This window comes from Phoxinus phoxinus, assembly GCF_949152265.1.
Source record: "Phoxinus phoxinus genome assembly, chromosome: 4".
Classification (NCBI taxonomy): domain Eukaryota; kingdom Metazoa; phylum Chordata; class Actinopteri; order Cypriniformes; family Leuciscidae; genus Phoxinus; species Phoxinus phoxinus.
In genome coordinates this window covers 17396837-17420077 of record NC_136879.1, presented here as the reverse complement: position 1 = coordinate 17420077, position 23241 = coordinate 17396837, and the positions used below count along the sequence as shown (strand labels likewise).

The 23241-nt window shown below is 41.5% G+C and overlaps 1 protein-coding gene across 2 annotated transcripts in view; it reads left to right on the top strand.

Moving 5' to 3' along the window:
• The first annotated feature begins 9419 nt into the window (after positions 1–9419).
• fndc3a (fibronectin type III domain containing 3A) overlaps positions 9420–23241 on the top strand; it is a 94914-nt gene continuing 81092 nt past the window's right edge. For both annotated transcript variants that reach the window (XM_079610926.1, XM_079610925.1), the window contains exon 1: positions 9420–9844. The gene's annotated coding sequence lies outside the window, so the exon portion shown is untranslated. The remainder of the gene's footprint in view (positions 9845–23241) is intronic.

Sequence of the window (23241 nt, the reverse complement as noted above, 5' to 3'; positions counted from 1 at the left end):
TAGTTGTTGTAATTGGGACAGCTGTGTAAACAATTAGGAAGTTTCTATTTCCTGTGTTGTGTGTACTACTAACTCAGCAGAACATTATTTGTGCCTGATTGAGAACATTCCAAGTGCAACTGAGAGTTCTGTTTGTTGTGTTTGGAAAAATGGTGGGCAAAAGATTGTGATTGTTGCAAAACCAATAAAAAGAGCTGCAATAGGTTTTTTTTCCTGATTTTGGGTGGCTGTATGAAGTAATGTGAAAACAAAACATTTGAGAATTTTGTGCACAGTGGTTTGAAAACATTATGCATCTGATTTGCTATTTGCATGAAATGAAGGTACATTTACAACCTGACAGTTACAAAGTGTTCAGATCACTGTGTTAACGGTTTAGAGAACAGTGACCTGAGTTTGGAGAAATGTGTCAAATCGATTGAGAAAAACTGACTCAAGCTCTTTGACTGCATTTGGAGGACCTGTCCAAACATCAATATATTCTGCAGTGCACAGATTCAAAGAAAATGTTCAAGATATAGCCAATCATATTTATAAATAGGCTATTGTGTTTACTGAATATTAAAAAAACTAATGCAACATATGGAAGTGTTACAAAAGTCAAATATTTGCCAGTTAAACAGGTTGAGATGCTTCATGAATATTAGGCTAGCTGTAGGCTACAGCATCAGAGTTATTTTAGTATAGGCTATCATGAATCAGATAAACGTGCGACAAGTTTCACTTTTGCAAACCAACCCAACAAGAAGAAATTCTTAGATAGCATTTAATTTTACCATGTGTCATCTTGAGTCCTTCTTTGCAAGGCTTGATCCTCATAACATCAAAACGACTGAGAGAAACTGTCATTTCCACGAGGCAAACGTGACGTCAGAGTGAAGAGTTTACCTTTACACGACACCATGGCGCCCTCTGCAGGCTCACATCGGCGACAGTTGAAGAACAAATGTTTAGAGGAGAAATGGGGCAGTTTTTACTTCGTCTCCCTCAGCAGTTTGTTTCAATATTTACTTTAAGATATACACATTAAATATATTAAATTAATTTTAATACTTTTTATTAATTACATTTTTTAGAGATTTTGTTTACTGACTTTTTAAATGAAAAAAGACAGCCTAAATGCAATCTAATAAATTGCCTTATATACATATATAGCTTTATATATATATATATATATATATATATATATATATATATATATATATATACACACATATATACGCTACACATTCGCTCAAAAAGACAATCTCAGACATGACCTTGCTTGAAAAAATGGATTTATTTGAAAGATTGTAATTAATACTACAGCTTGTCAACTTCAATGGGTGTGTTCATGATGTAAGCTTTTTAATGTTTTTGTAAGTATCTTCTGCTCACCAAAGCTGCATTTATTTATGAAGAATACAGTAAACAGTAATATTTCAAAATATTTCAATTTAAAATAACTTTTATTTCTGTTTGAATATGTTTTAAGTTATACTTGTGATTTCAAAGCTGAATGTTCAGCATCATTACTCCAGTCTTCAGTGTCACATGATACTTCAGAAATCAGTAAACAGATGTTCTGAATTGCTAAAACACTCAATAGCCTTAACCAATTTGCCGAATAAATTACTCTTTCTGTAAAACGTACTCGGTTACTAACGTAACCTCGGTTCTCTCTAGGAGAGGGAACGAGTACTGCGTCGAAAGAACGCTACGGGAAAGATATTTCTTTGTCGAGATTGAAGCCTAAAATTAATCCTTAATTTTGTAATATTGTAAAACGCTTTTCTGAAGCATACAACCTAGGCGGAGCAATACAGCTCACCCATTGGCTGCTCTGCCAGAAAAGCACAGCCTATGCGAGGCCAGAGACGCTGACCAATGAGGACGCTTCGCGCCCTTCTGCGTCACCTCCCGCCCAAACAGGCGTGGCCTAGGCCTATAAATACGAGCATAGCTGTCTAACACGCCGATTTTCGTCAATGAAGCGACGCAGCGTGGGCACGCACGGCCATGAGACGCAGTACTCGTTCCCTCTCCTAGAGAGAACCGAGGTTACGTTAGTAACCGAGTACGTTCTCTTACGTAGAGTTCTCTCGTACTGCGTCGAAAGAACGCTACGGGAACCCTATGCAAACCGCCGTGCGTGCTCTTGGATCGACACAGACACCTAAGGGCGCGCGCGCCCTGGTATACAAGTGCCTACCCCAAGAAGTATAGGGAGAGCGGCTAAAATAGCATCATCCCTTATAGTAGTGCCTCTTAAGGCATAATAGCATATATATGTAAATATAGATATATATGAGGGGTAATAGCATGCTCATGGGACACATTGTCAGTGAGTGATGCTTAAACATTGAAGTGACCTGGGCCGCAGCGCGGGGCAGGAACACTTATACATATTAACATTGAAGTGACCTGGGCCACAGCGCGGGGCAGGAACACTTATACATATTAAACATTGAAGTGACCTGGGCCGCAGCGCGGGGCAGGAACACTTATACATATTAACATTGAAGTGACCTGGGCCGCAGCGCGGGGCAGGAACACTTATACATAGTCTTCTAGACCGAGAGCAGTTTAGCCTGCAACGCAGGAACCTCTAGGTTATAGAACCTAATAAATGTAGACGGGGAGGCCCAGCCTGCTGCCATACAGATATCTTGTAACGAGATTCCGCTATACCAAGCCCATGAAGAGGCCATGCCTCTCGTGGAATGTGCTCTGATGCCCAAAGGGCATTCCAAGCCTCTAGATGCGTAGGCTAGCGCAATGGCGTCCACTACCCATCGAGACAGACTCTGTTTCGTTGCGGCTCGTCCCTTGGAGCGCCCGCTGAACGAAACGAAGAGCTGCTCCGTCTGTCGAAAAACAGCGGAGCGGGACACATAAGCTCTTAATGCCCTGACCGGGCAAAGGGAGCTATTTCCGTCCTCTGAGGCCGGCAGGGCCGACAGGGAGATGACCTGAGCCCTGAACGGTGTGTTGAGGGACTTAGGCACGTACCCATGCTTCGGTTTCAATACGACTATAGAGTCGTTTGGCCCGAACTCCATACAAGAAGCTCTCACTGAGAGCGCTTGCAAGTCTCCCACACGCTTCACTGAAGCGAGAGCCAAAAGAAACACGGTCTTGAGAGACAGGTGTTTCATGTCAACTGAGTGAATAGGCTCGAAAGGGGCCCCTTTCATAGCGTTCAACACTGTAGAAAGGTCCCAAACGGGGACTGAAGGAGGCCTTGGAGGGTTTAACCTCCTGGCGCCTCTCAGGAAGCGGACCACCAGGTCGTTCCTGCCTAGTGAACGGCCAAGCGTTGGATTAACGAACGCTGATATGGCAGCCACATAGACTTTGAGCGTGGATGGGGTTCTTCCCTTATCCAATAGCTCTTGCAAGAAGGAGAGAATCTCCGGTTCTCCACACTGAAGTGGTGACAGACCTTGATCTGAACACCATCCAGAGAACACCGACCATTTGGAAGCGTAGAGCCGTCTAGTAGACGGAGCCCTAGCTTGTTCGATCGTGTCTAACACTCCTCTTGGGAGGTTAGCGGGTACCCGTTTATGGCCCATACGTGTAGGGACCAAAGCTCGGGGTGAGGATGCAGAATCGAGCCCTTGGCCTGTGAGAGGAGGTCTCTCCTCACTGGAATCGGCCACGGGGCAGTACTTTTCAGTCGCATCAAAGCTGGGAACCAGGTCTGATTCGTCCAGAATGGAGCAACTAGTAGTACTGAGCATCCGCTCTCCTTGATACGCTCCAGCACTTGAGGCAGGAGTGAGACAGGAGGAAAAGCATAGAGCGGACGGCGGGGCCAGACTCTGGCCAGCGCGTTCGCGCTCTTCGAAAAGAATTCTGGGCAGTGAGCATTTTCCTGGTTTGCAAACAGGTCTATTTCCGCTCTGCCGAACGTTTTCCACAGCAGACCTGTGTGTGTAGGGACCACTCTCCCGTAGGAACGTTGTTCCGTGAGAGTCTGTCCGGGCCTACGTTCAAGTGGCCTGGCACGTGCATTGCTCTTAACGAGCGCAGGTTGTGCTGGGCCCACACCAGTACGCGTTCCGCTAACCTGAATAGGTTCCGGGATCTCACGCCACCCTGGCGGTTTATGTAGGCTACTACCGACATGTTGTCCGAGCAGACCAGGACGTGGTGTCCTTTTATCCGGGGACAGAAGCGCCTCAGCGCAAAGTCCACTGCCATCATTTCCAGGCAGTTTATGTGCGGTAGTTTGGCTCGCTCTGCCCACTGGCCAAAGAGCGGTCTGCCGTCGAGCAGTGCTCCCCAGCCTGAGGTGGACGCGTCCGTGGACACCACCTTCAGGCTCGAGGAAGTCCCCAGGCTTACACCTGACCGGTACCAGTCTGACGCTCTCCATGGTGTCAGGGCTGAAATGCATTCCTGAGTGACCTTGAGGCGATAACGACCGTGTAACCATGCTCGGCGCGGTACGCGCGCTCTCAACCAGAACTGTAGTGGGCGCATGCGCAGCAGGCCCAACTGCAGCACTGTTGAGGCTGAGGCCATGAGGCCCAGCATTTTCTGAAATCTCCTGAGTGGCACTATGTGGCCGCTGCGGAAGGATTTCGCCATTTGCAGGGTATTTCGCCTGCGCTGTGATGACAGCTGTGCTGTCATAGACAGTGAGTTCAGATCCAGTCCTAAAAAGGAGATCCTTTGACTGGGAAACAGTGAACTTTTCTCCCAATTGACTCTCAGACCTAAGCACTCGAGGTGATCGAGTATTAGTGTCTTGTGGTGAGCGAGTTCTGACGGCGATTGAGCCAGAATTAGCCAATCGTCCAAATAGTTCAGAATTCGAACGCCCCGGAGTCTCAGGGGTGCCAGCGCCGCGTCCATGCACACTGTAAATGTACGAGGTGCTAGAGACAGGCCGAATGGCAGGACTGTGTACTGATATGCCCGGCCCTCGAAGGCGAATCTCAAAAATCGCCTGTGACGTGACGCAATTTGTATGTGAAAATACGCGTCTTTCAGATCTATTGCCATAAACCAGTCTCCTCGGCGAATTTGCGCGAGGATACTTCTGGTCGTGAGCATTCTGAACTTCCGCTTTGTTAGCGTTTTGTTCAGACGCCTTAGATCTAAAATGGGTCTGAGACCCCCGTCTTTTTTCGGTACCAGGAAATATCTGCTGTACAGACCCCCTTCGCTCTGAGATAAAGGCTCTATGGCCTCTTTGCTCAATAGCTTCGCTATTTCGGCTCGAAGTAGATGTGCTACTTCTGTTTTCACCGTGGTTTCGACTTTCTCCGTGAAACGGGGAGGGCGTCGATGAAACTGTAGCGAATAGCCTCTTTTTATAGTCTCTAGCACCCATTCTGAGACCCCGGGAAGTCTTTCCCATGCATCTGCACGTGTGACTAGGGGTTGAATGTAATCTGGGCCCTGGTCGCGAAATGGCGGCGACACGAGAGCAACCGTGTGCTGTGACATGGACGCCGTGGCGTGTGAGGCGGGGGGCATGTTTAACACAGTATGCATCCCGCGCGCGCTCGGCTCTCTGTGTCGAGAGAGAGCGCGCGGGACGAGTCCCGTAGGGCTCGTTATGCTTGTGAATAAACGTGGGCGCTTGGTGGCGGGCACATTTATAACACCGGGGACACTGTGTTTGTGTACTGACTGACCGTTCGTTAGTTTCGTTTTTACAGAAAACCGCGGAACGTGCAGTGTGTAGTGGTTGTGGGCACTTGGCAGTGGGTCACGCTCACTACATGTAAAACACAATCGGCATGAGCCGATTTTATGTGTGCAGACCCTGTGTTGTTCAGGGCTGTGCTTGCACGGGTTGAAAAACCGGGCTCTGGTCGCGAAATGGCGGCGACACGAGAGCAGTCGTGTGCTGTAACATGGGCGCCATTGCAGCGTGATGCGGGGGCGCGCTTAATCGAGCGGGCAGCCCGCGCGCGCTCTCAGCTCTCTCAGCTGAAAGAGAGAGCGCGCGGTGCGAGCCCCGTACGGCTCGGCATGTTTGAGAATAAATGTGGGTGCGTGAACGCGGGTACATTTATAGCACTGGGAAGTACTGTCTATTAGAACTGACTGACCGTGCATTGGTTTCGTTTCATAGAAACCGTGTGACATGTAGCTTGTAGTGATTGTGGGCGCTTGAAAACGGGCACGCTCACTACATATAATGCACAATCGAAATGAGTCGATTTATGTGTGCAAGCCCTGTATTGTGCGGGGCTGTGCTTGTGTGTACAAATGGGCACTGGGTCGTGGGCATACAGTTACACACATTACATCATCGGCCATGGCCGGGACACCGTGTAGCACAGAGAGTACTGTCTATCAGAACCGACTGACCGTACATTCGTTTCGTTTTTACAGAAACCACGGGACATGCAGTGTGTAGTGATTGTGGGCACTGAAAGCGGGCACGTTCACTAACTTACATGTGAAGCACAACCGACATGAGTCGATTTTATGTGTGCAAGCCCTGTATTGTGTAGGGCTGTGCTTGTGTGTACGAATGGGCACTAGGTCGTGGGCATTACGGATACACACATTACACCATCGGCCGTGGCCGGGACACCAGTAAATACATTTTCAGATTTACCTGGGGCGTCGTGAAAACGGCGTCTGTGTGCAGGCAAACGGGCATTGATGCCGATTTGGTGACTGCAAAATACACTGGCACGGTCGCGAATGTTGGGACTGTGCGAGCGAGACATTTTAGTGAAATCCGGCCGCGGCGGGATTTTAACACTGTAGCTTTCCTCGAAGCAGAAGTGCGCATCCTGGCTGAAAACGGGGCTTTCCGGGACTCCGCGATTTCTTCGTGAATTCAGGAAGAGAAAGGCGCGGGTCGTGAGGACGGTAACGTACGTTCCTCTGCAGAAAAGCAGCCATCCAGCCGGTAAGCGCATCGATGCTGGTCTTTCTCCGTCGACGCTCACGAGCGGCGGGGGAGGGGAGATCCTCGGAGCTCGCCCATCCCTCGCTACCCGAAGCGAGGAGAGAACAGCAGTCGTCCTCCACAGACACGGCTTCATCTTCCTCGTCCATGACGGACGCGGCGGCACACAGCGGCCCTTGTCCGTCGGTCAGAGAGTCCAGCGAAGCGGGCGGAGAAGCTAGCGGCAGCAGCGGCGAGCACCTCGTGGTGGAGGGAGGTTCCGGGCTCCGCTGAGCACGGCGCTTTTCACGGCGCGGCACTACAGCGGGCGGAAAAGATGCAGCTTCAGTAAATGAACGCCAGGCGAGTCCGCAGAGTCACCGTAGGCATCAAATTACAGTGATGGCAGCCGCCATCGACGAGAGCTGAAGCTGCGTGATCATCACCCAGGCAGGAAACACAAGCACGTGGTCCCCGTCGCTGAGCGGGGCTCTACACGAGCCACAGGAGGTGCGAGACATCTTGAAAAAGACGCTCGGCTCTTTTAGTGTGGAAAAACTGTGTGACGCGACGGCGAACACACACACAAAACACACACACATAATGTAAAGGATATTCCACGCCGGAGAAGCGCAGCAGGGAACGGCGGCTGAAGGCGGCGATGACCAGCGGCTTCAGGTAAGGGCTCGTCCTGCTGAGGTGCTTGTTCCAAACGGCTGTGGCGGCTCGAATCCAATCCAACGATGCGTGCAGCTTCGTGAATTTAAGAAAATCGGCGTGTTAGACAGCTATGCTCGTATTTATAGGCCTAGGCCACGCCTGTTTGGGCGGGAGGTGACGCAGAAGGGCGCGAAGCGTCCTCATTGGTCAGCGTCTCTGGCCTCGCATAGGCTGTGCTTTTCTGGCAGAGCAGCCAATGGGTGAGCTGTATTGCTCCGCCTAGGTTGTATGCTTCAGAAAAGCGTTTTACAATATTACAAAATTAAGGATTAATTTTAGGCTTCAATCTCGACAAAGAAATATCTTTCCCGTAGCGTTCTTTCGACGCAGTACGAGAGAACTCTACGTAAGAGAACTTTAAACAAGTTCAGGTAGTTAAAACACTGTTTGCAAATCTCATGCACTCTTTTTGCAAAACTAAATACATTTTCACTCACTAAAACACATTTCGCACTGTGATGCATTTATGTTTCAAAACACTAAGCACAGGCAGGCAAAAAAGTGAAACACAACTACAACACAGTTGACATAGTTTACACACAACGACTCAAAATAGTTCACACTCTTTTCTAATGATGTGACCAAACCAACTGTACTACATAATGCAAGTCAGTTGCAAAACTGACTCAAAATGTTGCTCTGAATGTTGATACCAACAATGAATGGAAACAATATAAGAGAGAGAAGAGGAAGAGTGTGTAAGAGCGAGGTGAACAAGGAGGAAGAGGATGAGGACGAGAAAGAGGAAGTTAAGGCTGGATCTGGCTTTAGGGGTTTTCCCTTTGCCTGCAGAGATGACAGTGATGTGGACAAAGTCCTCCGGCAGGACCCGACATGAAGACATGATGCAGAAGCAGAATAAAATCTCTCTCTCTGACCTTGATTTTGCAGTTGAAACTCTTCTGAGTGTACTTTACTGTAACATGCTTTTCATTTAGAGTTTTTTTTTTTTTTTACTGTGACCTGTTTGGCTTTTGCATTTTGGGTCAGTGTATTTTCACAGTATGCAAGTGATGAATACCTATACAGACATTTAATACTATACAATATTCAGTACAATACTATACGTGCAGTGTATACAGTATATTTATTCACCTTACGTAAGTTGTCATTACTAGCCTTCTTTTCTTTTCTTTTTTTTACTCGTTACTAGGCCACCTTTTTCTGTAACTGCATTGGATGCAGTGTTCTCCGTTTTTTGAACAAATGATCTGTAGTGTTTATAATATAGCCTCGCTGTGTGTATGATCTGAAAGCATTGTTTGATTTTGAGCACAGATAAAAATGGTTTTGAGGCAATTATTTGATTTTTTTTTTTTTTTTTTTTTTTTTTTACCAGAAGGCCTGGCAGAGGTTCTCTGAATATCATATGGTTTGAAAATTTGGTTTTGTGTTTTGGTTTTGAAAAAGTGAGTGATGGTTTCAAGAAATGTGTTTTGGAAATTCAGAGAAAAACTGTAAAAAAGTCTAAGTTCAATAATAAAAAAGAGACCGAGAAGCGTTGCGTTTGTAAACAAACCGCGAGGGCTCCCCCTGTCGGAGGGGATCTGTTTACACGAGCTGTGACCTCTGTCTATGGCTGTGCCGCCATCTGTCGGGTACAATGAGGAACACTGAAACCTCCATAGACAATTTCAGGTAGTCGGACATATGAAATGTGAATTTCAAAAGTAATTTTCTAAGTGCCAAGACAAATAATTGTAATAGGCCAATTTTTAACAGAATACTGAACTAAATATAACCAAATATAGATTCTACACTCTATGCAGCCTTTATGTCAGTTTCGATTTTCCCGTAAACAACACGTCAGCAAAAAATGCAGGCTATATATTACATAACTAACTATACAGACAGACAGAAAGAGGAATGAAATTGACGCGGCTGTGATACGCATGCGCAGTGACGTGTGTGTACATTCTTGAGCGGAAAATGATGGCGATTATCCAGACGCTTGAAGAGCCTGAGCTCGCTATGGATGGAGGTGGCCGTGAAAACTAACAACACTTACGGGGAAAAGTTGTTTGCTTTGGAAGATCGTGACCTGTCTCGACCCCTGGACGTTTTCAGACGTCGGAAAAAGCGAGTGGATAAAGGCTGAGACTGTAAACTGGTGTAATATTCAAGTGTGAAAGAGCCACGTAGCTTATAGAGATCCAGATCACACACACACACATACACACACTGGCCTAGTGCTTTTAAAGCCTCCACACATACACATCAACCCGAAGAAGAGGAGTGATCGGGAGAATAAAATCTACAACGCGGAACGAGCTGTTGGTGAGTCGATTCACGTTTGCAAATGATTTGGTTTTTACTAAATGTGCATTTGCTCTGCATATGCTCACTACAGAGAATGCGCGTTTATTTACTTCACGCATTTGGGTTTGATTGTGTAAGTGATCTCTCTTTTGAGCCACTTTTAATGTGCAATGATCGGCATATGGGTTAAGAGTATATATATATGAAAGAAACAGAGTAGGGCCTGAAGTGCACACGTCAACGTCATCTGATCACAGAGCTGCAGATTAAATACTGCTGCAGTCACTATACTCACTCTGGCCGTGTCTCAAAAGATACTGAGCTTTCTAGATAGACTGCATTTTTTTGGGCAGCTTGCGCGTGCAGTTTAGTCTTCATTATTGCGTTAAATAATACATAAATAAAAAGTATTCGATTTCAGCGTTTACATAACTAACTTCTGTCACGTAATGTTCGATTCGAACGTTCTTCGGCATTGCATGATGTTCCGAAAGTGTTCGATTGGAGGGCGCCGGGGATGGTGAGCAAAGATTTTCTTTCACTTTGCACCTAAAATGTTCAGGTACAAAGTTCGAATGCTTTTTCAATAACATAAAAGTGGGTTTCGCGAACGTTCTTGCGTTTTTGTTGCTGAAATGTTTAGATTTGAAGGTTCGATTCGGGGCTAAATGTTTTGGGTCGAACTTTTGAATTTCCCTATGATGCACATAAATTATTAGTTCGTACAGAAATGTTTTATTTGAAAGTTGACGGCCAAAAATGTTCGATTCAAATGTTCGGAAGTACCCAACAACAACGTTCTCTAGAGTCTAGATAGGCAGCTCGCTGGGTTTTGAGACACAGTCACTGTTTTGTTTTAATTGTGCTCTTCTAAATTGGATGAATATAAATAGGATTTTTTTTTTAAATAATCAATTCTAGTAACAGTTAACTAACAGATTAAACAATGCCTCCGATTTAAGACCTAAAATCAGCCTTGGTTTTTGTAAAGTTTTAACAATAGGCATCATTGACCAAATTATGTTTATTTTAATTAGTTGACTAAGTATTGCTCTGAACTGTGTTGTGTGTACTTTGGGATTCTAATATTAAAGGGTAAGTGTGCCTTTTCCCACCACCAGTGGGGATCAAATTCAGAATTAATACTGTTATTATTATTATTATTATTGTCCCCTTGTCCTCCATTGGTTGGACAAACAGACAATCCCACCTCAAACACATGCTATTGATTAGACTGATTGGGATGCTGTTTTGAAAGTGTCACAGGACTCATAGGCTTTTATAAATGTCTGTCTTATAATTTTTCTACATATTACACTAAGATGGAAAGTTTTTTGTAAAAAAAACACACACTTTACCTTTAAAAATCTACTCAGTCCAGCTTCATTCCCTGTTATAATCCAGGTTACCACCAGATGCCAGAAACGTTCAGTAATTCCTTTCTGGCAATATTATGCTCACACCACCACCTGCAATTATTATAATTTTTTAGTTCGCTTATACTATTAATAAAGTTTTTTGCACAAAAAAACAACTGTTATATAATATTTAAAAAAGAAATATTTTCAACCGTTATTCTGACCCCCTGTCTGAAATGATCAGTTTTTAAGGGACGGCTCCTTTAAGGCTTGTCAGTAAATGGCAACTGTTATGATTGGCTATCCCCATTGCACGGAAAACAGTATCAATGGCCATTTTCTGTTAAATACAGGCAAAGCATTAGCTGTTGTCATATCCAACACAGCCGGCTGCTTTAATCTTTCAGTGCAAGTTCATTTCTCCATTACACTGCGCCTCCTTTACCAAACAATCTGCAGTCAAATGCTTCGAACAAACATGTTAGTTGTGATGGACTTGAAGCGGTGCTGCGCAGACCGATCGGTTCCTGACAGCAAAGTACCGCGAGAGCAGACTAGTGGTTGACCGATATTTTACTTATTATTTAAAAAAAAAAATGTTTGAAAAAATATGACTAAAAAGGTAAACAAAGTGAAAACAGTGAAAAAAAGTAAACAGTGATTGTTTTTCAAGTAAAGACAAGGTAATGCTAATTGTACATACAGCACATAGTGAAAATGACTTTTGCCTCATTTAGTATACGCAGTTCTATGAATATGCAAATGAGCCCCGCCTCCACTCACTCACACCAGCTCAGAGATCCACTCGTTGACCTGATTGGTTACAAGGTAGTTTGTGACGTCAGAAACACCAGCGATTTCAAACCACGTTTTTGAGACTGTCTTTGGTTCAGTGCAGTTTTAAGGAGAAAATACTCAGCAATGCTGTATGAATTTGCACATGGTTTGTCTTAAAGCATATTAAAAACCTTTTAAAAGCCTTCATTTTAAGGCATAACTATTTTTTTCCAAGGAAAATTTTTTTAAATATGTAATTTTGTTGATCAAATATGAGTTTTAAGGGATTGACTACAGGGGGACAGTAACTGAATGCCAATGGGCGGGGCCTATGGTGCGACGTCGTGATCTAGAGGCAGTCATATGCAAATTTATGTACCCGTGTGATGTCACACATCCCACAATATTCAAATGAGGTGTTTTTGATGCTTAATAAAATAAATGCTTGTTTTAATGTTACAAGTACCTCTTGTATGTAAAAAAAGTGATTTCTCATGTCATGACCCCTTTAAAGAATAAATTAGGGTTTTATGGTGAAAAAATGATATAATTTTAAAACTTTCACTAGCTTTGTTATTTTGTTTTTCACAAAATGACAGGCTAAAACCGAGGCTATTTTACAGCTAGTTTTCCATCACGGCACTGCAGGACACTTGGTTATTTATTAATAGAGTCATGGCTAATAACTATGCAAACATCATTGCTTGTTTTAGGCCGCTTCACGCTGTGCTACATTTACTTATTTTGTTTTGTTGAATGAGTCTACACTTTTCCCTGTAATATTATAGAGTCCACATTTACAGCTGCATGGTTATTTCATTAAGTATCATTCCCTAATGTCTCTTTTTATTTATTTGCAACAAGACACTTTAAAATCACGTGTTGGTCTTTATATTCCCCGCTGCTTTACAGCATGCATGCTTCCCTTTTCAGCTGTCAATCACAGCGCATGTTGTGCATCAGTGCTTTGATACAGATCTGTAATCCCAGCACAGAGCAAACTTGTTTTTCTTTTATCTTGGACAGTGTGTTCTGTGAAGAAAAAAAATCGGTACAACATAGTATTATGATTAATATGATATTCTGCGTGAGGATATTGTATCAATACACGGATGCCGAGTGTTGGTCTTTTCAGGGCTTGAATTTCGGCTTGGGATTGCTAGTATTGTTCATTATTTTAATGCCTCTCTCTCTCTCTCTCACTCTCTCACTCTCTCACTCTCACATGATTCTCGGATCAATTGCAAAGTATAAAGGGGGGGTATAATGACATTTTCACAAGATGTAAAATAAGTCTCTGACGTGAAGTTTTAGCTCAAAATATCCCACAAAAATGTTTATATAGCATGTTAAAATTGTCACTTTTTGAGGGTGTCTGTCCCTTTAAATGCAAATGAGCTGCTGCTCCCGACACAGAGGGCGGATAATAAGCTGTAATAAACCTCACACATGCAGGTTTTTCACACACTTTAGCCTTTTTTGTTCAAACTAGAGTCAGACAATGATGGAGAGACTCAAGAAGAAGTGTGCGTTTCAGACGCGCACAAGACTTCGCACACACGTCTCCTTTCCCTTGAACAGACACATACACACAAAATTATCCGTGTAAACAGTCGCTTATGGCTTATGTGAACAAACAATTAAGAATAAAAAAAAACCAGATGCTTATCATTGTATTGGATCTGTGCATTCTGTCTTAAAGTGACAGCAGCCTAATATTCCTTCTGCTCTCTGTAGTAATCAAACAGCAAAATACAAAGAGAAAATCACTTTTCTGTAGCTTTGAATGCTTAGTTCACCCAAAAATGAAATTGATCACATAATTTGCTCACCCTCAAGCCATCCTAGGTGTATATGACTTTCTTCTTTCAGCCAATCAGAGTAATATTAAAGAATATCCTGGCTCTTCCAAGCTTTATAATGGGAGTGAATGATACCTTCAAGCCCCCAAAAAGCGCATCCATCCATCATAAAAGTAATCCATACAGCTCCAGAGGGTTAATTAAGGCCTTCTGAAGCAAAGCGATGCGTATTTGTAAGAAAAATATCCATATTTATAACTTTATAAACTACAATCACTGGCTTCTGGTAACGGCTGTTCGTAAGTCTTGTTCCCGAAAAGATTACCGGTAATTCTATTTAATTCACACAGTTATCCTGTGTTTTTACATTTGATTTTTCAGTTTCTGTACCTGAATACCGTTAGCCTTAAAAACATAAAGCACTGTTGATCTCATTTGTACTTTTGTTCTACTGTATTTTCTCTGCAGATTCACTCCCCTACAAAATCACCCCAGTCAATCTACAACGATTGATTCTTTCCCAATAGAGCTATTCAAGTCAATATCATGCAGCCATAATCTGATGTTCAGTATACTTTGAAAGTATGCAGACACGAATGCGGAAAATGAAGTATACCCAGGCTATTAGAAGGAAACTGTCTACATAATGCCATACCAAACTGCCATCGTGCTCGTTCATAATCATAATACATAATCATCACAACACGTCTGACAAGAAAGACAGCAGCAGTCAAATGTGTCTAATGTTGTGAGAGGGTGAAGAAGGATATAATTAATCACAATTAATACAATATATACAATTTGATTCGGTAGGCTGTTTTAAGATTGTATAATTTTGCAGGCATTAGGGAGCTGCTGTTTATTGAAATCAATTTTGAATGCGCGGTTGCTTTTCACTTTCACTTTCGGATTTGCGACCACACGTACTGTGCGCAGTGAGCGGCGGTACTGACCGCACATTTTTACTAGATATTTGTCGATGCTCAGAATCTGTTGCGCTCCAAACCCTCCTGCCAGTCATCTTTCCTTACTCTCGTCACGTGATGAGTGAAATCTGACTCTTGTGTCGAACGGAGCAGAGCAGACGCTTTCAGTTTATAGCTGTAGCGTCTGTTGTCCAACTGAAATAATGGCTTTTATTTCAATAAAAAAGCAAACCAACATTGAGTGCAAGTAATGTAGTCTGTGTACGGCCGAACACCCGCAGCAAAGCCTAATGTGAAGATGTGAAATGAACAGACTGAGAACTTCATCCTATTCGATAAAAAACATATGTAGACAATCAGAGGGGACATTTGCAGTTGAAAAAAAACCCCAGTAATGAATCACAAAAAAACAGTAATGAATCACAATATCTCGTAATATACACTGCCGACCAGAAAAAAAAAGTTGTTATGGTGTTATATCCATCAAGAGGTGCCAACCATTCGTTCAGTTTGAGTCTGATGGATCGTGACATTGTCCTCCTGGAATATGGCCGTGATGTGTCTTCCTACATGGTGGTTTAAGAAATAAAAAGCTACACACTTCAGGTGTGGGTTAGAAGAACTGTTGCCGAACATATAACATGCTAGAAGCTAATTTATCACTGCAATAATGTTCCAATCATAAACTATTAAGCATTTGCCGATTTAAATCCATTTAAATTAAAATTGCGCAAAACGTTTAAAATCGCAATAATATCGTATCGTGGCTTAAAGGGGAACTGTTGCCAAAATTGAACCTAGGCTCTTTTGGTTAATCTGCCTGAGTCAAACTTCCGTGTAAAAGCATAATTAGAATGGAAACGCCACTTTTAAGATTGACCATATTTTCGTTTTAGCTCAAAATGTCTTTTGAATGAGAGTGCTAGGGGCACTTCTATGATAGCATCAAAATCACTATTTTTAAAATGCTAAGGCGGCTCGACACAACATGAAACTGTGCTTGAAGTATCACCAGCGGCTCTACACATGAACTCCAGCATTGACTACATTGTTTGTGTACACAGAGTTTACTAAAAAGAAAGGTTTTGTACGACTCACTTTATCAGTGAGTGTTTCCGGCCGCCGGCATTTTGTCAGTCAAAAATAGTCGATCTGTATCACTGAATCATTTCATTATATGAGGATCCTTTTTCAAATACAAGATCAATATTGATTTTCACTAACGACAAAACAACAAATTATCTGTGAATTTATATGGAGCTAAGCTTTAGGCGCTTTCCATCTTTACTCTCCTCATGTTACGTTGCATTCGGAGATCGACTACTTTTGACTGGCAAAATTCCAGCCACCGGAAACACTAACTGATAAAGTGAGTCGTACAAACTGTACAAATTCGTAGTAAACTCTGTGTCCACAAACAATGTAGTCAATGCTGGAGTTCATGTGTAGAGCCGCTGGTGATACTTCAAGCACAGTTTAGTGTTGTGTCGAGCCTTCTTAGCGTTTTAAAAATAGCGATTTTGATGCTATCATAGAAGTACCCCATGCACTCCCATTCAAAAGGCATTTTGAGCTAAAACGAAAATACGGTCAATCTTAAAAGTGCCGTTTCTATTCTAATTATGCTTTTACACGAAATTTTAACTCGGGTAGATTAACAAAAAGAGCCTAGGTTCAATTTTGGCGACAGTTCCCCTTTAAGAATCGTGATCCTATCATGGGGCCTCAGGCGATTCCCATCCCTACTGTCCATTTGAGTTGGTTTAGCGTTTCCCAATCTTTTCCAGTCCTTTAATAATCTAAAATGTTGTAATTGTGGCGGTCACACAAGCTTTATGAAGTCACTAGGAAAACCACCGGATTTCCAATAGAAGGACACTCACAATGGCTTTCTAAACCATTTACATCCCATTTAGTCAGGAAAAAAAAGCATTGCACTGGTCACCGTTTGCATTACAAGTGGTTTGTGGTGGGACTAAAAGATGATCAGCTGCAGCTCAACAGCTGCGTGAGGCAAACTGGGACTGAAACTACCCTGGACAGTCTGAAAACTCTTGTTCTAACCACCGAAACCGATACGTTGACGCACAATCAGAAAGTTTGTTTGCAAGAACATCTGATAAGCTGACATTTTGCCAGATTTTATTATTAATACGTGGAAATGTCTACTTGCTCTTGAGGCTAGTCCTCAAAAGTTTTGTTGCTTTGGTGTCGATTTCAAGTGTGGTTTCTCTAATCTTTTGTTTTACGTATTGCATAAGCTTCGTGACCTACTTTAAAAAAACTGTTTATTTTTATTTTATAAAAAAGATGAAAAGCTTAAAGATTTTTCACTAAATTTACACCATTAAACAAAAACAAGGCATCAAATTAATACAATTTGACCATGAATTGGGTGCAGTGGGAACAGTCTTATTTTCTGACAATAATATAATTTTTTTTCTCTCTCCTGTAATTTCTGCTCGGATCATTTACATTTCATTCTGGCATCTGCGCAAGGGACTTTCTGATTCACTCTCCAGAATGTTTTTCTTTTAACTGAAAGGCAGATGTTGTCATGCTTGATGCTTTCTGTCTTCCTGGTTTCTTTTATAATCTTGAATTCGAGGTTTCAATGGCTGTGTACACCTAAGTTCTCATGTTCTTCCTTACAGTTTCAGAAATCATGATAACAAAAAAAAAGCCTATTTTATTGGTAGGCAATGGGCTATTTTTCTTCTCTCTCTTTCACTTCCCGACTAAAACAGGAAACGTATCACTAATGCAACAAAATAAAAGCAAAAATGGTGCGTAATTCATACTTTATATGTGTATTTGCCGCAGAGAATGATGGGAAATGCAGTCTTTCTGTCTCATAAGCCTTTTCTTGCGAGGTCTTCTTCATAAACGGTAGTGCAAGCTAAATTATTCAGTCAACATTCACAATTACAATTTATTATAATCAATAGCAATTTGCTTCCGCTGTAATTCTGTATTCGACTCGGCCTCACCGCCCCCAAGTCATTTCCCACCGGTAATTACGACTTTATGGTTCATGTGCACTCAAGTTGTAAATGCGATCATTACGACAACGCGGCACAAATCCCGCTCAGTTTACACAGTGACAAACTCATTCTACAACCGAGCTCACCCACAAATTATTTAGGCAGAGACAGTCTGTTCAGAATGTACATAACCAAACTAAGCGACTAGTTGTTAATGTGATTTAAAGTGCATCTTAATGTGCGTTAACAGAACCTACTGTTCTTTCTTCCATCAACAATATCCAGCTTCAACTTTCAGTTTGTACTGACATTTCTGTAGTCTTTGCTGTTGTGACTACAAATGAAATGTAACATACAGTACCGTTTAAAAGTTTGCGGTCAGTAAGATTTCTTTCAAGCACGACTGTATTCAACATTGGCACTAAGAATACTTTTTTTTCTTGAGCTGTAAATCAGCATATTCGAATGATTTCTGAATAATATGATGCTGAAAATTCAGCTCTAATCACAGGAATAAAAGACATGTCAAAATATATCAAAATAATCCGTTAAAATGTCCCCTGGTTCTATTAATCAAGGCAAATACACATTCATTAGTAAAACAAAGAAGTGAATGACTTATTTTGACATGCCAGTCATTGTCAGTTCCTGAGTTACAGCGGTTCAGTTCAATATAAAATCCTGTATCAAGGTTTCACTGAGAACTCGGTAAACAAACAGTGAAAGAAAATGTTGCTCTTGACATCAGAAACATGAATTTGAATAAGCTGTTAGAAAAAAGCCACGCAAAAAAAAGTTGCGTCACTCATTAAAATCTTCCCTTTCAAAAAGCACAGTTTAAAGGGATAGTTCTTCACCCCTAAATTAAAATTGTCATTATTTATTAAGAACCAAACAACTTTGGTCCCCAATGAAAAGACACTGATGCCTTTCTCCAAATATCATCTTTCATGTTCCACAGAAGAAAGTCAGTCATGCAGTTTTGGAATGACATGAGGATGAGTACATGATGTCCCTTTAAAGTGATCACATGACCTTGCTCATTTCCACTTTAAGCTTAATCATCCTAATATCATGCGTGTAAACGCACTGTTCAGTGCAGAAATTAAGATGCATCGCAGTGCTGATGATGATAACGTATTGCGTGCCATAACCTTCAGTTTCTCTGTAGATTGCATTTTTTCTGGGTTTTTTTTGCAGCATTTAATAAAGAAAATTCTAATGATGGCATTCTTAGCAGGTATTTTTTTTTTATCCCTTACTAGGAAATGTCAACTCTCGTTCAAAGCAAAATTAAGAAAGGCCACAGAAACTTGGGAAATTCCTCGTTCTCTCACACACCAAATTGGTTTTTCCCCTCTGGGCCTTACCGTTGTAAACCCAATTTTTTTTACTTTTTACTTGGATGTCATATTTGAGTTAAAGTTATTTAAAGCTTTTACATGGTGTATAAACATAAATGTGTGTCGGCAGTGTGTACACAACCACCCTATAATGGTAAAAATCCCATTCTTCATTAGTTTAACTGTCCTGTCTAATACGCTATTAAATCGATCTGTTACACAAAGTAGACCGTATATGGAAAAGTATTAGCCGTGTGGTTGATGCCCAATGTCGCTAGCTGAGCAGAAATACATAATCAAAGTTGCGTTGGATTTTCTCCTTGGCGTAAAGGTTGAGAGGTCCATCTATCAACGTTTTTTCCGGTTCGTAGGGTTAGTTTGTGGAGTAAATATATAGGCTGTGTAGGGGTGGGAATTGGAGAAAAAAATTTGCCGATTCGATAGTATTGCGATATTTGGGCCACGATTCAATATTGCGATTCTTAACATATTGCGATACAGCAAGTGTTTTGATTCTGCGATATATTGCGACATTAGAGTAACATAGAGCAGACATAATAGAGTAACATAATAATCATATAAATAATACTAACTTGGAGCTTCAATCAAATTGAGAAAAATAAACAAAAATGTGTACTGCTAGAGTCCAGTCCTGTTGGCTGCCAAATACCCACACTTTTCGATTTGAAAGATGGCGCGTCGTGTACAACCGGTTGTGATGGTGAAGCCATTTTCATTTGAATTTGCTGTTGAATGCACGACAACAAAGCACCGCAACAAGCGCCACCTTGTGGATGTAATACACAAATGTAAATTATCAGAGTAAACTCTGAGAAAACCAATGGAGAAAACCCGAAGTAAAACAGATAATTTTATAATTAAATATATAATTGACCCTTCGCAGGGAGCTTGATTGACAGGTGATCTGACCAATCATACTTCGCCATCCGCCATTTTGTCCGACAAAGCAGTCAGAATAGTTAGTAGATTAACATGGGAGGATTTGGCGTAGCTGGTCGGACATAGCGACAGTAACTAAGGGGGCCGGGTCTTTGCGAACGGTCAATTGACTATTTTGCAAAATATCGCGATATTGAACAGAATCTATTTCCCCCCCCCCCCACCACTACTGTGTACACTGCTTTTTTAAAATGGTGGGTGCTGGTCCAATCAGCGTACACTTACGTCACTGGTAGTTGCTATTGTGCTGGTTTCTCTGAAGTAGTCGGGATTCGCCTCAAACAACGTAACATGTTCTAAGCGCCTCTTAAGCACGCAGAATAATGTAAGTGGACTTTTTTTTTATCGCAGCTTTGAGCGATTACGTAATCGTGGCATCCGAAATTGGATTAATTGTGCAGCCCTACACTGTGCTACTTTTCCGTTTGCTTTTCTATGTAAATGCGCTAGATTGACGTGTTTGACTGTTGCACTCGCGAGTCGCGTCTCGCACAGGAAACGGCTGCTGTCACTTTAAGACCGAATGCACGGATCCAATATGATACACATCCGATTTGTTTCTCAACTGTTTAAGTTCACTTAAGAAGACATAAATGATTGAGTTTACGAGGATACTTGCCGAAACTGGTATTTTAGGAAGATTTTGTGTATATGTGTCCGCTCAAGCGCAAGTAGACGCGAAAGAGGAATCAGTTCAAAACCGCGTGCGAGTACCGAAGTGAGTTATCTTTTGCCTCTTGCGCTTGAATGGTTTAAAATTGCTTGAATGTTTAAATTGGCAAGAATTAGAAACCACGAAGAACACGCGTGGCGAACCGTAGTGCCTGGCCGGCACGGATCAACTACGATTTGTTACAGCGCTATTAATAACAACATCATGATATTTTTGAGTGCAAAAATCTCTCATTTATGGATCACTGACAAATATGCATCACATTAAGTTGATTAGTTTTTGTTAAAACTGTGTAATCCAAATAGATTGCAATTTTAAATGGAATTAAAATGCATACAATTTTTTTTGACTATTTTGCGAAAGTAAATTTATTTCAGTAATTCAACTTAAATATTATATAGACTCATTACATGCAAAGTGAGATATTTCAAGCCTTTATTTGTTATTTGTTTTGATGATTATGGCTTACAGCTTATGAAAACCCCAAATTGTGAAAAGGTTTTCATAGCTGTAAGCCATCATCCAAATTCTAACAAATAAAGGCTTGAAATATCTCACTTTGCATGTAATGAGTCTATATAATATTTAAGTTAACTTACTGAAATAAATGACCTTTTGCACGATATTAAAAATGTTTTCGAGTTCCACCTGTACATCTTACATTTGGGTCAGATACTCAGACCATCAAGGTGGAAAGTTTTTGGAGAAATTATTTTGAAGTTTCTTCAGAAAGCATAGAAATCTTGTTTGCCGTTGTTAATTTCCCCTAGAAATGTCCAGCTGTTTCCCCTGTAGGCATGGATGACAAACCGTACTATGCAGGAAAATTGGTTTTCGTATGTAATGGTGAGTCGAATGAAAGAGTGTATGCAGTCTAATCTCTGAAGTCATTCCCTCCTCCCCCGCACTTCCTGCTGACGAAACGCCATCGGTTTGTCATTCTCAGGTACTACCAACTCACAGTGAGATCTCCTTTTTTTGTGCTCTTAGAAGCGGTTGGAGGTGTTCGCCACGTAATCACTTGAAACAATTACAGTTCCGGTGAATGTGAAGGGCCGTCATTCGCCACCACCCCCCTCCTCCAATCTTCTCATTACACCTCCTAATAGGAAGCCATCACCTCCAGTGTCTGACCTCTTGCCCCTCCTAGAACAGATTTGCACCCTTAGGCCGCGCTCCACTGTTGCCGTCATCCGCTCTCTTGCTGAGAAGAGGAATTAGACCGCGGAAAGCACTCGACTGTTGTGCTCAGAGAGAGAGTTAGTGCTGGCTACCGCCGTCTTGCCCCCCCGCTGTGGCCTCCCTCATATTATGGTGTTGTTGCGGTTTCAAAATAGGAGGTTTACAACTGAAAAGAACGAGTACGTTTCTCGTTTTCTTTGATACTCAACAGTTGTGCACTGGATTTACCGGAGTGCTAAATCCGTGAGGCTTCAAACATTATGTTCTAGTGTTGATGGAGCAATCGCAGAATTTCTCTGGTCTCAAATACCGATGGCAGTTTCTTGATGCCAATTTTGATACCATAGTCAAAAATTAATTTCTTTACAAAAAGCTTTTATTCAACAAGGATGCATCAAATTTCCCAAGACGTTTATAATGTTACAAAATGTTTCTGTTTTAAATAAATGCTGTTATTTTGAACTCTTCGTAAGAGAATTCTGAAAAAATGCATCGCAGTTTTGCACAAATAAATTAAGCAGCACTTGATAATAAGAAGAAATGTTTCTTGAGCAGCATATCAGGCATCGCAGGAATTAATTACATTTTAAAATATACAAATAAATTGGAATTGTGAGATATACAATGTTTTTACAGTATCTTTGATCAAATAAATGCAGCCTTGGTGAGCGCATTGTTTATATACACCATGAGAGTATATATAAACAAAATATATAAACAATACATTATTTTTAAAATGATAATTTAACGCAATACATATACATTATATTATATTTAACAATTATTTACAAATAAATAAAGAAATTGCTCAAATTATAATATTTTTAAATAAATGGTAAGATTACGTTTATAAGCAATAAAAAAACAGAATAAACACAAATAAAGAGATTTTTTAATGCAAACATACTACTTTTTACTAATAAATGTAAATAATAATACTGAAAAAAAAAATATATATATATATATATAAATATAAATATAAATAAATTATATTTATATATACAATTTTATTTTTTGTGTTGATTGCCTGTATAAAACGGTCCACCACAATACTTCAGGGATCACCAGAGTTGCTATGCATTTGCTAAGGTATTCTGAGTAGTTGTTAGCACGTTGCTCCATAATTATTATAGTGTCGTGGGTGATTAATTACTGACCCAAGTCAAAAGAGATCACCCCCCTAATGTCTATAATATTCTTCACCCTAGAAATGCCTCTGCTCCCTCCTTCGATTGAAGTCTTTCTATCCGTGTTCATCTGCCAGTCAAGAACTGGAAGTCTGGTTGATAATGGCAAACCTCTTTTGATGTTTTAACGTCTATTCATTTCATACAAAAAACGGTGTTGGGTGATAACTCCAATACCTTAAGTATTGACTTGGAAGGGAAGTACCAAACATGGTGCGACTAA